Source organism: Pseudonaja textilis, chromosome 5 (assembly GCF_049901715.1).
Source record: "Pseudonaja textilis isolate UNSWEBS1 chromosome 5, rPseTex1.2, whole genome shotgun sequence".
Lineage (NCBI taxonomy): Eukaryota > Metazoa > Chordata > Lepidosauria > Squamata > Elapidae > Pseudonaja > Pseudonaja textilis.
This window is the reverse complement of record NC_141994.1, coordinates 4970891-4987856: the sequence shown is the minus strand read 5'-3', so window position 1 is coordinate 4987856 and position 16966 is coordinate 4970891. Positions and strand designations below refer to the sequence as shown.

At 38.8% G+C, this 16966-nt stretch overlaps 1 long non-coding RNA gene across 3 annotated transcripts in view; it reads left to right on the top strand.

The window, feature by feature from the left end:
- Nucleotides 1-16966, top strand: part of LOC148125514 (uncharacterized) — a 130367-nt gene that overhangs the window by 36709 nt on the left and 76692 nt on the right. For all 3 annotated transcript variants that reach the window (XR_015743744.1, XR_015743742.1, XR_015743743.1), the window contains exon 3: nucleotides 6386-6441. This is a non-coding gene — a long non-coding RNA (uncharacterized LOC148125514). The remainder of the gene's footprint in view (nucleotides 1-6385; nucleotides 6442-16966) is intronic.

Genomic DNA, 16966 nt, shown 5'->3' with positions numbered 1-16966 from the left:
TTTTGGCATTGTTTTCCATAACAAGACACAAGCAAACATAAACAATGCTGCTGGATAGCTATCTGCAGGTACAATAAAAAACAGAGAAGTAGGGCTACTTTGCTATTGTAAACCGCTATAGTTTAAGACTTGAACTTGGCTCTTTCTCATGTTCTATTGCACTCATTCTTTGCTTTTCTTCAACATGTTCTGCCATTTCATCTCCACATTTTGTACCACATCTCAGATTCTCTCTCTCTCTCTCTCAAAAAAAAGTTAGACCGTATGTGTTCCCTCTACATGTTATCTCAGGTATACCAATGGTTATCATTGTGGCCCTGAACTCATCAGCTGCCTCCACCCAAGGACAAATTGAAGTCTCTCCAAATCAGAGGACAAGAGTACTCCCATATTAATGCTGCAGTAAGCTTATACAACTCAGACAAGGATGAAATTATGTAGCAGAAAGGCCAGTACAACAACAACAATCCCAATTTGTAGATAAAGCACAAAAGGAAAGGGTTTCTCAGAGAAGAACATTTATTCTGTTGGTTGATGCGTGATAGCAAAGAATCCAGAGGGGATTAATTTTGAGCTGGGGTTAGAAAATGAAAGACAAACTAAAAGAACCAACATTCCTGACTAGAACTTAATGGTTGCCATGGCTATAGGCAGGTAGTGTTTATATCAGCTAGTTTTACAATTATATTGAAACATTGTCAGCTAAGTGTATCTGCTATTGTTTATTATATTATTATAAATTAATGTTAAGTGATATTAGAAGTAACTTATGCAACTGAGGTCCATGTGCTTTCTGGGATACTGAATATCTGATATACTTTCAAGAATTTTCTTAGGAAAAACAACACATTTCAAATCTCTGTATCAAACTGTGGCTATTGCAAAATATATATATATGGTAACAGCAAAACAGAAAATATGTATGTATGCATATGTGTGTGTGTCTGGGTGTGTATGTATATATGTGTGGGTGTGTATCTATACATACACACACACACACACACATATGTCACAACAATAGAACTCAGAAGGTCATCACACAGCCCATTACCCAAGTCGTTACAACACAGGAGGCTGATAGACACACAGTCAGTACCTCAGCCACACAGGTTCTTACAAAAAAGCCAACCAATCTGCAAACATCAACTCCATCAACCAATCAAGAAATAACAACACAGCCAACCAGCCCGCTTACAACAGAGCCAGCACACCACACCTCCCCACCAGTGTTTATAGAGAGACAGCAGCCCTGATCATGCTTTGCTCGCACAAGCACGAAGAAAGCACCAGCCTGAAGATGGTGAGTGGGACCTTGTCGAAATGTCACCAAGATACTCTCAATCTTACATGGGAAAAGACCCGAACATGCCAAAACCTGCATATATAAATACAATACACAAGCCTGATGATGGCAGATGAGATTCTGCCGAAACGTCACTACAACTTTAAAAACACAACTATAATGACGTGGAAAAATACCTGAACAAAGCTGAATACCATACATACATACATACATACATACATACATACATACATCACAATTATGCATGGTTTTGCCACTCAGTTCTGTTTGTGGGATCACTGCTTGGGGATGGTTATTGATATTCAACAATTATATGCAAAGCAGGATATCATAATCATCATCCATTACCATAATTATTATGTCAACCATTATAAATGAGTCTTTGATATGCCTTTATCATTTTGACCATTATGATTTATGTTGAGATGCATGCAAAATGTAACCACATCCCTAGCGGTGTCCAAAGAAAACAATATTTCAATAATCCTGTCTTGTACAAGGAACAAAATCTGTAGTGATTTCTGATGACTGGACTTTAAAGCTGGAAAAAGGGCAAGATAGTATATAGATATTCAAGTTTCTCTACATTGTCCTATTGTCCATTGTGGAATTGACAGGAAGATCTTTCATCTGCTCAGGAATGATTGTGTAACCTTGAAACAACCTCTCTGTCCAGAGTTACCTTGAAGTAAGATGGGTGGCCGATAAATTTGATAAACAAGCAACCAAAGAAACAAACCTAATGTCAGCCAGTCTGCTGCTTGCTGCCTTGGAAATGGGGGAGAGGGTCAGTGGATTTTTTGAATCAAATACTTTCTCACAACATTTCCCGGCCTGGCTATTGCTTGCCTCTGCTTGCCTAGCTTCTAGGGGTTTGGACTAAACGGATTGTTTCAATTTGCTGCTTTGCACGCTTTTGCCACAGATCTTGCCTAAAGTTTGTTGCATTCAGTTCTCTCCCAGTAAAAGTACCTTATCTCTGGCTCTATGGAGCCAAGGGTTTTTCCTTTCCTAGGAATTGGACAGAGGCAGCACTATAACACCTACTTTTCCCTCTGTCACTGTGTCTTAGTGTGGAAATGGAAACTATTTGTTATATCTGGGAGGACGGTTCAAGAACGGAGGCAAGACTCAGATAGTACCTCAAGCTCTTTATTTGTGACTTCAGATCTGAGCAACTAAACCCAGCCACAGCAGCCCCTTTTATAGAGCTGGCTGCGGCTAGGCAGCCAATGAAGGCGATTTGAGTTTGCCGCTCTTGGCAGGGCCAATCGCGGCAGCCCGTTTACTGGCCAATCGCATCAGTCTATGGCGACCAATCACGATCGGCTTTCAGCGGGCCAATCAGATTTGCAGGCTACGAGCCTGCTAGTCCGGAACACTATTGCCTTTGAATCATTTAGTGGTTTATCCTGCCTGAAAAAAAACCTCAGTATTTATATTGCCCTTTACAGTTCTAACTCTACCTAGACCAACTTCTTTTGATTGAGGAATAGCCCAGTGCACGTACATTCACACAAATACGTTTCGTTCATAACAGTAGGGTCCTCATTCAATAAGGATTTTAAAGCAGTTCATTCTACATGCGTTCATTGCTTTAAATAAAGTTGTCTGGATCTCCATATTTTTTTTTGTGGGTTCGGTTCAGTAAGCACAAAGGAAAAGGCAAACGGGGCCTTTGTAAAACACCACTTAGAACAAACACAGCTGAGGAATTTGCTTCTCGAAGGGCATATGAAATATTCAGCTCAAATTATCTCGTACACAAATAATGTATAGAAACATCTGACACACGCGGCCTATTTCTTCCCTAGTCGTCTACCCTGCGATGGCAAAGGGAAATGGAACCTAGAATGCCAAAAAAGAAGGAAAAAGAGAATGAACGAAAATATGACAGAAACAGGAAAAAGAGACGTGGGATGTGGCACAAAAAAATTGTAGCTTTGCTATTCAATTTTATTTACTTCAGGGTTACTCAGCACTGGGAAGTGATAAGATTCCAGAACATTAATTCTGAGGAAATGTGGACTTTAGGAGAAAAAAAAAGAGAGAGAGAGAAAGCGCTCTATCAGTGATCAGCACTTTCTGGTGTTGATCCTTTAGAAGAAATATGCTAAGAAACATATGCAGAAATATGAAATAAGAAATAAGAAACAGTGTGGCAAAGAACCACACTGTTCTGCTATATATAATGGGGCTGATAAGCTACATGAAGGTACAGGAACCTTGAAAACTTCCTTCGGCATTCAAAAAACAAATCTTTAGTGAAGAGATAATGCACTAATATTTTTCTTGGCAAGATAACACGTTTATGGTGTTTCCGAATAGTTAAGCAAGCGCACCGGGGGTGCTGCCACCCAGTGGCCTGGCTCTCACATTAGCAAACTTGATCCACTGATGTAAATGTGTACAGGTAGTCCTCAATTTACGACCATAATTGAGCCCAAAATTTATGTTGCTAAGTGAGAAATTTGTTGAGTGAATTTCCCCCCCATTTTAAAATTTTTCTTTAACATTTGTTAAGTGGATCACTGCAGTTGTTGAATTACCGTGTTTCTCATATAATAAGGCCGGGTCTTATTTTTTTTTTGAGCCCCGAAAAAAATGGCTAGGCCGTCTTTTCGGGGGTGACTTAATTCCCCCCCTTTGCATCTTCAGGCGGGCGGCGACGGCTTGGATGTTGACCTCGGCGTTGGTGGGGCACTTCGTATCGGGGTCAATGCAGGCAGCATCATATCTGGGTGTGCCACAAAAGTACTTCCTAACGGCAAGCCCCCCCACCATTCCCCCCCATTTCGCATGTTTTAAATAGGCCTTAATTTGGGGGGAGGGGCTTAATTTCATTTCATGCCTATAAAACATGCGGGGACTTCCTATTGGGGGAGGCCGTATTGTTGGAGAAACAGGGTAGTAACACAGTTGTTAAGTGAGTCTGGCTTCTCCATTGATGTGTTTTCTTGTCAGAAGGGGATCACATGACCCAGGACACTGCAATCATCATAAACATGGACCCCTTGCCAAGCATCCAAATGTAAATCCTATGACCATGGGGATGCTGCGATGGTCGTAAGTGTGAAAAATGGTCATAAGTCATTTTTTTTCAGTGCCATTGTAACTTTGAATGGTCATTAAGCAAACTGTTGTAAGTCGAAGACTACCGGCATAAGGATTCCTCATCGGTTGAAAAATCATTTCCTAAAACTATTTCCCCAACTTGACTTACTTTACAGTAATATTGATAATGATGTGTTGTTAAAGTGGAGTGCTTTTCATTAAAGCGTGATCGTGCTTTAAAGTGCGATCGTGATTGTGTAAAATACATGAAAGGGACGTATTCCTTAGTTTGGTGATTTTAATAGGTTCAAAGCAAGGAGAAAGGCGAGTAGTGTGAGAGGAAAATTAACAATGCCTTGTTATTTAAAGATGACTCGTCCGCACAGAAATACTTCGGACTTTGGTAGAAATACTGGGAGCCATATAATCTGCTTGGAAACAATAATGCTTTTCTCTGTGTGAGAGAAAGGAAACTGATTTCACAAATTATTTCAAAGCTTGAGAATCCGGAAGAAAAATCCCTACCAGGTGATGGCATCAAAAACAGCAATAATTGTGCTATGCTCAGGTGGGTTTTCTAGAATCACATGCAGTTCTATCATATAAATGCAGAATAGTTTAGACACAATGGTGCAAACGAACACCTAAATAGTAACATTTAAAAATGAGACATGATTGTAGATTGTAGGGCTGGAAAATTGATCAAGACAATTTCTTTGCCTTATTGAGTACCTATATCCCACAGATGAAGAGTAGAAAGGCTTCTGTCTTCTATAACCTATTTCATTTCTTTTTCATTATAATCCTGTACAAATTGGCTTTAATGTCTATGTTGTCTAAATAGCCAGCTGGTACCAAAGATTCAGTTTAGTGCAATGATTAAAGCACAAGGCTAGAAACCAGAAGACCACGACTTCAGGTCTTGCCTTGGGCACAAAGCTAGTTAGGTAACCTTGGGCCAGTCATATTCTCTCTGTCCTAGGAAGGAAGCAGGGGTAGGATTCTACCAGTTTGCACCGATTCGCTAGAATCGGTTGTAAACATTCTAAGCAGTTCGGAGAACCAGTTGTTAGAAGAAATGACTGGCCTAATCCTGTAAGGAAGGCAGGAAGGAAACATTCTGGTGTTGCTTACAGAAACTGCCTCTCCATTAAGCCTTATTACATTCTTGGCAGGACTAGACTTCCTGTCTCAGGAATGTCTCTGGAATTTTTTCCCCTCCTTTGCTGGTAATTTGCTTGTATGGAGTGACCATTCAAAGTTACACTGGCACTGAAAAAAGTGACTTAGGACCATTTTTCACACTTACGACTGTTGCAGCATCCCCATAGTCACGAGAGGCCAGGTGAGGAGATGCGTGCCTCGATGTGAGTGATGTTGAGTTGGCCATGCCCAGCCAGTCACATTACCACTATGCCATGCCCATCAACTAAGCCACGCCCACAGAACCGGTTGTTAAAAAAATTGAATCCCACCCCTGGAAGGAAGCCATGGCAAATACCTCTGAAAAATCTGGACAAGAAAACTGCAAGGAGTAGTCCAGGCAATTGCCAGCAGTAAACAATGACTTGAAGGCACATATACACGTACAGATGTACACACACACACACACACACACACACACACACACACACACAAAATAACCAGGCAGTAGACAGAAGTGAATTAAAACTTAGACAAGCCAATAAATAGTTTTTCAAGAAAAGTTCTAGCCCAAATGATAAATCCTTTTTGGTCTTCTTTCCCTTAGGGATCCGATAGCCAATTTAGAAAGGTGAGTGGCATCAAGAAAGTAATTCTCGTGTTTCTGTTTCTAATCTTTCCCGATAACAAAGCCAGAATACACATTTAAGATGTGTGTAAAAGTTTAAAAAGCCACCCTAAGCATGTATTAGGACTGCACCTTCCAGCATTCAAGTTGCTGCCTGGGATTTGGGCCGGCGCAATCTCAACTGCCCAGTTTTTAAATAGCTGGAACGTTCGTTTCGTAATTGCCTTGAAATTGCCTTTGTTTGTTCTCAATTGCAGTTAATATTCTACGATCTACTATTACTTGAAGCTAGAAAATGGCTGGCACTTCACTGGTGAGTCATGGTCTACCTTGATTCCCACATCCTATACTGCTTTTTGATAGCTACAAAAATAGCGTCTAACTTTTATCGCAATCAACATGCTGGGTGGGGTGGGGGACTTCTACGCAAGCCTGTGCTTGCAATGATTAACCATATGTCTGGCTAGACTAATCAGGGTTAAAACCTAGCATGCTGTGCGATTACAACCTACATATGTGACACAGGCACAAATGTATCCAGCTATGTTTGGTTTTGTCAACAGGTTATGCAAGGATGAATTAGACAGAAACATTTCCATATATCTTTGTCTTTAGAATTCCTTTCTGGAATCAGAGTGATTATGCTTTGAGCTCAGATACTCTGAATTAATACACTAGCATGGACAAACTTTGGATAGCCATGCTAAATGTTTTTGTTGGAAGACAAATCTAACAGAGATGCAAAGTTGAAAGGCAACAGGATTCTATTGTGCACAATCTTCTTAACTCCTGCAGGCCTTGGCATGTAGGGAAAATGGTTAGATCACTACGAACTAATCAGCATTCTCATCCAGTTGACTGATAAGAGACTTCAAAAACTTTCTCAGTTCCCCCCCTTAACTGTTGCAGTTCCTAAAGCAATTCTGTTTGCGGTTGCCCACCCATTGCTACTTTTTCAGAAGTCTTGGTTCTCTATTTTAAGTAAATTGGTAAGTAAATTGCGTACTACAGTCTTCTAAAAATAGTACTTATGGGATTGTCCTGAGAGGTAAGGGGGCTATTTTCCTTTTGCTTCTGCTATAATTTTGCAATTGCCATTGAGCTACCATAAAGAACCAGGTATTTATGCTCTGGGAGAGGGAAAAAGTGAAAAAGGTAGAAGAATTCTGACTAGATACAGTGATCGTTTCAAGGCAGATTCAGACTTGCAAGAATGAACAATCTGGTTAGGAGAGGCAGGAAATTATACAAGTGCTATGTTGTTTTTATGAGTCAATCAGGTCATGATTCAATAGTTCTTTGATAGTCATAAGATGAAACTGATAAGTAAATATTAAAATTTAAAGCTCTTTTCTACACACCCAGCAATACGCTTTTGTTTTTTTCCTTAAGACTAAAGAAAAGTACTGGAAAACCATTGTCTCTATAGCATTCCTTTTGCTGCACCTCAGAAATGAGACTGGCTGAGAATCAAGGTTTTGCAATAGGCAGATTAAAGAGGGATAAGGAACACACAGCAAGGATTGGGACCTGCTGGGCATGCCATACAATTTGGAAGATGGCAGTGGGCTGTCCAGAGGTACTAGTAGGAATCACAATCTCACGAAAAACATTCCATAAAGTGAATACTCTCCTTTCCGAGCACAAAAATGGTTGCAAAGTAGGTTTTGTTTTCATCAATATTTGAAGAAGAAATAGCCTCAGAGCAGTGGTGGGATTCAAAAAAATTTACTACTGGTTCTGTAGGCATGGCTTGGCAGTATAATCCTAGATATAATTATTTGGAAGTAAGTTTATTTATTTTTATTTTTCACATTCCTGAACTGCCCATCTCCCTCAAAGAGGTCTGTTCTGCTTAATTTCCTGGCAGTGAAACATACTGAACATGTTCATATGAGACACCAAGTGAAATTGGATGCTTATCAGGCCAAGGGCATTCCATTAGTTACCTGGCATTCTGGCGGATGATGTCACTCGAAAAGCTGCAGAGCTGCATTTCCCTAGGTCATCCTTCCAGGATGCCATTCATAATAGGCAATCTTAAGACCAACCAATGGGTCCCTAGTCACTTCTTTGAAGTTCAAGAAATGCTACAATAAATTTGCTTTTAAATTATTTTTCAAGGAGGACAAATAATAAGAAAAGGAGTTGTTCACTGAGATATTTATGCCAATTTTTTCAGTAAAACCGTTTACATGGTTACTGAACTACAGTCTAGCCAACCCCAAATGCAACCAAAGTGATTATGGTTCTGCTTATTGTATGAGTACAAAATATTGGATTGAGAAAAATAATCTCTCTCACACACATGCAAATAATCTCTCTCACACACATGCATATGCACAATGTTTGCAAAAGAGCATGCTTAAGTTATGCTTTTTTGCAAGCATTGTGCATATGCATGTGTGTGAGAGAGATTCCAATCAGGAATATTACCAGAATAAATCTTAAGGTTCTTCTTGAAGCCTTGATAAGTTATAAGCACATAAATAAATAATATCAGAAGATATGCCTCTATAATATCACATGGGATAATACACAGTGTTATTTCATTTTGCCATGAATTCCATTACAATTTATATTAAGGCTAGCCTGTTTTTCCAACATGTTATATAATGGTACTTCAGATAATTAACAATTAGAATTAATATATTTAAATTTAGCATCATCATCAAACATTGCTTCGTCTGTAATCCCTTATGAAGCTGTGATTTATTTGTCTCTATTATATGCTCCAGTCATCCATTGTAACTGTGATATTTGTATTTTACTGGCTTTTGAAGTTGCTCGCACTTCATTCTCCTTCAGTGGGCTTAAATAATAATCCATTGTTTTGTTTTATTTGTACTTCTATATTACTCACGCTCTGATTTGTGGATTTAACAAAAGTAGCACAATAAATGCTCTTACCCTGTCTTGGTATCCTGCTTTCTGAATAATTACTTTAGCCATGCTTTTTATAGGATTCTTATTGACGTCCTTTTGACTTAAGTTGTTTGTCTTGACTGCCTGATGTTCATCTTCCAAGAGGCAAGGAAAGTCCATTTAAACGAATGGTGTTGCATTTATCTTCATAGCTGAAAATACCGTTATTAATCATAGCTTGAATTCTGAGATCATGCAGAAGACAAGACGCGCAGCGAACGCTTTCTTATCCTTTCTTCCAGTCTTGTATAAACTCAGGAACTTCCCAGTTTACTTTCTCTATATCATCCCAAATTAATTATTTCACCTGGTTCAGTGTTTATTTTATAACCAGAATATCTCAGTGGCAGTTTTAGGAAGTGTAATTACTCTAATAAGCTGTTTTGAAATAAGGAGACAATTAAATTAAAGCTTCCATGTCCACACGGAGCGGGAACAAGTTATTAAGAGCCAATCCAGGATCATTGTGATATGGTAGCAGTCAAGAAGCCCTGGTTACTGTGATAGAAACAAACAAACGAAAGGGATCCCAGAGGATGTAGCCCAAAAGACTTGCTCTCCAAGTATTAATTCCTTGCCTAAGTGCAAGCATCCAAATTAAAGTATCCCCCAAAAGCCTTCCAGCCGAATACAGTGGAGAGGAGCTCAGCTCAGAACGCCCTAATTCCACTATCAAACATCTTGTGTGCTTAAGACATATTTCTAGCATTGAACCAGGATCATCCTTCCCTTTACCTAAAGCCATGAAGTGTTGACTTGTACTTTGGAACACCATGGAACAAACCCCTTGATCTCCTTTGTAGCATCTTTTCAAGTAACTGAAGAGTGAAATCGTGCCATCCTGTGGCTGTCTTTTCTCAAGACGAAGCATCTCTCACGCAAAAGACATAATTTCCATTCCTCCATTTTCTTTAATTTTATGTGTTCATTTGTCAGAATCTGGTGCTCAAAATGGCCCAGTAGTTGAGATACTTTAATCAATGAAGAATAGAATGGAATGATTATTGGCCAAGTGATTAATTTAAACCTTTAGAACTAGACACTTTTGTGACTATTTTAAGAAGTCAAAGTTTCTACCGCTGAAGTCTCAGAATGTAACCTTGTTTTTCCTTACATGAGAAAAAAAGAAACTGAATTTAGAGAAATTGTTGTATAAACTTTCAACATGCATAGAAATACATGGCCATTAAATCTATGTTGATTTCTAGAAGGAAATATCTTCGTTTGTTTCCTCTGTCCCATTTGACAGAGTTGTTCTATACCTATATCCATATCTCCATGCCAATAGTTTGCCAACACTGACTGCTAAATTATAGATGTGTTTTTTTTTTCCAGAATTTCTTTATTTCTTCTGGCCTTTGTCTAAGTAATCTCCTTTAAAGAACAATCAGCAGCTACTCCTAGAAATTAGCATCCATCACACAGGTCCATGAAAACTGTCATTCCTTGCTGATGAATAGAGGATGAAGTTACAATTGCTTTTTTTTAACAGCACAAAAGAAGGAGGCATATTCCTTGGCAGGCACTGACAGACATTGGCAAGACCAGAAACTGATGAAACACAAGTAACTTAGCTGATGATCACAGCAAGCCTTGCAATTCGTTTCTTTAAACACAAGATTAACCATTTTCTGTTGTGTTGTATCTCCAGGTTTTGAGTTTAGTGTCAATGTAGTGATCTTGGGACGGCAACGCAGAACAAAAGAGATGCTGTAAATGAGACAACAAGACTCCCACTCAGAGGCAAACTTTCTGTGTCTTTTGGGGGATAAATGACTTCTAAAAGTTGTTAAAAATTATACCCGTTTTCCCCATCCCCTGAGATTTGCTAGTCTAATGAATCTTCATTCTGACTTTGCAAACAGGTGTTGTAACCCAGGCAGAGAAGCTGGAGCTTCCTGAAAAATGTTTTTGCCATAGTGCATCATTCATGAGCTGAAGAAAGGTTGTTAGGAAGGTGGCTTCTGTTCAGTTCCCATGCCCACCAAGTCCATGATCACTCAGCAGATACCATCTACAAAAGGTCCATTGTGGAGATATGCTTTGGCTCCATAGTTACCACACAAAAGAGACAAGTGGCATTTTCAGGAATCCCCCCCAGCTTTCTTGGCGTATATTGCAGAGTTTTAAAACACACTGATTTCTATTTCGTTGTTGAAGCCATGTGTGCAATTGTGCAACAAGCACAAAATTAATCCCCATGACCAAACTTTTCCCTTTATACAACAAAGGGTTCTACAATAGTTCAGCCACATTTGACCGCTAATTGATTCTTAGATTTTTTTTATTATAAAGAAATGTGAACCTCACCCCTAGTGATAACTTATTCGACATTTATCTGAGGGTAAAATAAGAATCTATGCCAGAACCAGTTGGTAATTTCACTCCAACAATATAAACAAAGCAGGGCCGAAAGCAAAGTCACGAGCTAATTAAGCCAATGTAACCATTCCCATGAACAGATGTAAAATAACCACATGTCATGCCAAGAGCGCTACTACTGCAATCATTGAGGAAAGGGAAGAAGCTGCATTAATAAGACCCACTGCATTTGGCATAGACCATCCAGAAGAGAAGATATGGAGATGTTCTAGAACATTGGAAGAAGTGGACTTTGATACATAATTATGTTTGATAGTAGAGGAATGTACTCGAGGTAAATTTCATTTTTTGGGAACTATATCTTCTCTTTGTCTCAACAAATGGGGCTCAGGATGCCTAATGATCAATGCTGTAAATAGAACCCCTAGCAGAGACAATTTAATGTGCCATTAAAAATACTATATTAAATTCAGCAAAAGCAGCCCTCCTTCCAACTGAACTGTCAAACCAACTAACACAACTAAATTTTGATTAAATAGAAAGATTTCTTACCTGCCATGATCCCTTAGCCTGATGCTTTTTCAGAAGGAATTGCATACTTAGGGGGATAAACCACAAAGATAAACCCAACTTGACAGTGAAGGGATTGATTGCAAAATAAATTACCTGCTTTTCACTATATCTGGTTAGAAGACAGTTGAGAAATGGCCACATAAGAAGCTCAAAACTGAACTGAAGGACTGAGCTACAATGAGCAATTGTCCCTTGTGCCTGGAGAACAGTTGCTAGAAGAGATGGAAAACAAAGGGTGAGCAGCTCTAAGCATTAATTAAAAATGAAAATGAACTACGTGGGTACACCAGTTGAGATCTCGGCGTAAGTTCTCCAGGGCACTCCTTAAATTTACTTAATTGATGGACAATGTGTCATAAAGAGTAAACTTGAGCAGCACATAATAGATTTTCTCCATTAGTATCTGCCCCTATTCAGGTCCATCAGATCTTCAAATGGTGTACCCATTGCCACTATACAGTAAATGAGTTCATTCACCTCACTTCTGGTTGTCTCTCTTTCTTTCTTTTCAAATGGTACTAAAATATCTTGTTATAATTTAATTTCAATTAAGTTACTTCCCCACCCCCTGGAGCAATAAATAATTTGGCTGTGGCCCTATGCCACTAATAAGTCAAGTGTGTCCCTTTTGAAAGCTATTACAAAAAGAACAGAAAAGACTAGTCATTTCCTTTAATTGTAGAAAAAAATGATAAAAGAGAACTGTAGAACTACTGATAGTTCTACTGTAGAACTACTGATAGAACTGCTGATAGTTCTACAGAGGAATTATTGAGTCTGTCATCTGCACTTCTATAACCGTCTGGTTCTGCAACCCAACAGGACAGACACAGACTTCAGGGAGTAATTAGGACTGCAGAAAAAAACAATTTTACCAACCTGCCTTCCATCAAGGACAGGTATACTGCAAGAAGTCAAAAAGAGGGCTATGAAAATATTTACAGAACCCTCACATCCTGGACATAAACTGTTTCAACTCCTACCCTCAAAATGACACTATAGAACACTACACACCAAAACAACTAGACACAAGGACAGTTTTTTCCTGAACTCTGCTAAACAAATAATTCCCTCAACACTGTCCAACTATTTACAAAGTCTGCACTTCTATTACTGTTTATCTTCTCCTCACTCCTTATCACCCATCCCCTCCCACTTGCGACTGTATGATTGTAACTTTGTCACTTGTATCCTTACTATGTATATGGACTGTTTCCTAGTATGATTTGATTGCTTATTGTACCCTATGATTATTACTAAGTGTTGTACCTTATGATTCTTGACTCTTGATGAACGTATCTTTTCTTTTATGTACACTGAGAGCATTTGCACAAATTCCTTGTGTGTCCAATCATACTTGGCAAATAAAGACTTCTATTCTATTCTATTCTATTTTATGTAATTAGTTCAGACATATTTAATTTTTTTAAATTCAGCCCCCCCCCATACCAAAACCAAAGTGAATATGAGAGCTACAATCATTGATATCTATTACAACATTATACAATAAACATAAGAACCAACAAATCCAAAGTATAAAAATAGAACATGGAAGACCTACAACTGAAGATAGATATCATTATAAGCAGTACACTTTGTGTAATATGGATTCTGACACACGCGGAGATTCTCCATGAATAACAACATTTGTCTATATATTTAGGTAAATGAAGGATGAAGGTTAAAAGTCACATCTAGGAGTGATTCTAGTCCTCTGGACAGAGTCCAGGACTGAAATATGAATCCTTTCTGTTTCCTATCCAAGTGCAAATCTTGTCACTTTTATGTTGATAACTTCTATAAAACCAAAATAGTAAAGTTGGAGAATGAACTGTTTCTGTAAGAGTTTTACAGACAGATTTCGTAGACCGCTCCTTTTTTGGTCTGTATGATGTCTGCGCTCACTTTCTGCCCCTTCCTATACATGTAATCCTTGACTTGCAACCACAGTTCAGCCCAAAATTTCTATTGCTGAGCGAGACAGTTGTTAAGTGAGTTTTGCCCCATTTTACAATCTTTCTTGCTACAGTTCTTAAGTGAACGACTGCAGTTAAGTTAGTAACATGGTTGTTAAGTGAATCCAGCTTCCCCATTGACTTTGCTTGTCAAAAGATAATCACAGGGCCCCGGAACACGGCAACTGTCACAAATATGAATCAGTTGCCAAGTATCTGAATTTTGACCACATGATGATAGGGATGCTGAAAGCCTCATAAGTGTGTAAAACAGTCATACGTCACTTTTTTTAGTGCTGTTGTAACTTTGAAAGGTCACCAAGTGAACTTTGTAAACGAGAACCATCTGCAGTGGATTTCCTTGCTTCTGTGGGAATCCTGAGTTCTGAGCTAATGAAAATTATTCTCCTAGAAGCAAGTTCTAATATATAGTCTGGAAGTAGGGGAAACAAAGGTATCCTCTCCACACCTGTATTTCCAATTTTGAAATGTGTAATATTTAAGCCTTTATTAAGAATCTTGCCTGTTGATACTCTGAATGAATAGAACAAAATACAAGATCCATTATTATTATTTATTTCATCAGTAGTGTGCTTTATTACAATGCACACTGTTTGTTACCATAGGAACAGGTTCCCCAGAAGATCCTCCTCAAATGAAAGTAACTCTGGCAAGATCCAAAGTCAATATCAATAACACAAATTAAAACTAAAAGGCCAGTGAGCCAGCAGTCTGTCCCAACTTTATCTGTCCTTAATCACAGGCAGATGCTATCAGAACGAAGCCAAGTTATGCTGGCAAAGAAAAGAAACCCTTGAATAAGAGAAGAGAAGATGAAACAAAGGCTTCTCTTGCCTGACCTTGACTTGCCAGCTTAAAGCAAGGCAGCTTAAGGGTTGGAGAAAGGTGCTGGGCAGAATGCATTCAGATCTGAGTGCCAAAGTCCATGAGGAATCAACACTTCATCTAAGCAAATAAGCTACAGAAAATTTGGAATAGAATTTAGGAAGCCAGGGTCAATGTAGTAGCCGTGATGGCTATTAAGCAAATATATTATCACTATGCCGTTATCAGACATAAACAAAATTGAGGGGACAGATTTCAACGTTACCTGAGAAAGAAGTGTGAAAATGAGACATAAACCCCCCCCCCACCTTCTAGCAGTTTTTCCTTAGTCTGTCTCTAATTCAGTAAATTGCTGAAAACAGTGAAGAGCAGAGAAGCAGGCCGAAAACAGTGTTCATTTTTTGTTTGGATTTCTCCATTTTGCCTATTCTCAACCTTATCCTGAGTTGGTCCTTCTATTTTGTATGGTGTTGTGGAGCGGCGGAGGAACGAGGCTGAGCCAGAGTGAAACGTAAAAGGCTTTATTGCAATGAATAAAGGGTTGCCGCGTCTGCCTCCTAACTAGGCAGGTTTGCTGGCGGCAACGGGGCTGGCACTGCTCGACAGCCGCCTCTTATAGCCGGCTGTCAAACGGTGCCAGCCAATGGGAGCGGCTGGTGCTCCCGCTCAAACAGCGGACCTGGTTGGGGACTCCAACCAGTCCCAAAGACATAACATATGGGAATAGGAGAAATGGAGGGGATGGGGCGAGGGACAATGACTACATTGTTGTTACACAAGGCTGCATTTTTTTTGCACACGCATTTGGACATCACAGATGTGTTTAAAAGGGAGGGAGCTGGTTTTGTAAAAGTGTGCCACTGCTTTTCTCATTTTCCAGTTCTGTGGAAACCCCTGGGACCATCTTAAGTATTGCTGCTTGATTACATTTGAAGATGGGCTTGCTTCCCAACATTTGTTAGAAAGGGATGTGCATTCTTTGATCATTCAGGTAAATACTTCAGCTTAGATGGAAGAGGTGCATAAAATAAATACAAATCTATATTCTGATTTTACAGAGACTAATATATCTTACTTGCAGATTAATGTACCTCAAATGAAAAGCCACTGATTATAGATATGCCTTTATCCTCTTGGAGAAATAATGATTAATACGGTTATTTCGATGGAAATATATCACCGAGGGAAGAAATCCGTACTATGGATTCACACTGTAGTAGGAATTCCCTCCTATCCTTTTACTGGGGAAATACATTTATTTCATAAGTAAATACACTTGACTTTATTTCAACCAGCTTTGTAAAATGATCAGCAGCAATCTAAACATTAGGCATCAAAAAGGTTAAGAATGGAGATAAATTATTTCAATACTGTTATTTCTGTCTTCAGGGATATTCTTAGTCTTGTAGCTTGCTGCAATCCTGAGACTACAATAACAATTGAATTTTTTTTTCCCCAGTTTTAATAATGTCTTTTGGTAAGTTATATTTAATTGTTTCTATCCACAATAAATGATAGTTGAAACAGTTCATAAACTAAAGACGGTATACGGGCCTCTTTATTGTTGGATCAACTCCATTTTAAGGGGAAGAAGAAAAGCTGCTATGGCAAGATTAGTTTGATTTATTCATGAGAAACTACTGCCTCTTGGGTAAACTTTTGTTCAAGTTTTCCTCAAAAAGTAACTTCATAGATATCTCTGTGTCACTTTCTTGACAATAGTATAGAAGCAAGATGCCATTGCTTCCTTTGTAAATATTTTTTAGTCTACAATTCTGGTTTGACACAGAGGCCTTCCATATATATTAAACTATGTTGGCTTTTCTGGCAGCTGTAGCACACTGATGGCTCATATTTAAGTGGACAATCATTTAAATATGAGCCAGCGTTGTGCTACAACTGCCCAAAACCCCAACACAGTTCTAGGCTACATTAACCGAGGGATAGAATGAATGGCATATGAAGTGTTAATACTACTTTATAATGCCTTGGTAAGGCCACATTTGAAATACTGCATCCAGTTTTGGTCACCAAGATGTAAAAAAAAAGATGTCAAGACGAGAAAGAGTGCAGAGAAGAGCAACAAAGATGATTAGAGGATTGGAGGCTAAAACAAAAAATGGCTGCTGGAATTGTGTCTGTCCAGTAACTAGATATAGTTTAATGAAAAGAAGGACTAGGGGTGACATGATAACTCAAGGGTTGCCAAAAAGAAGA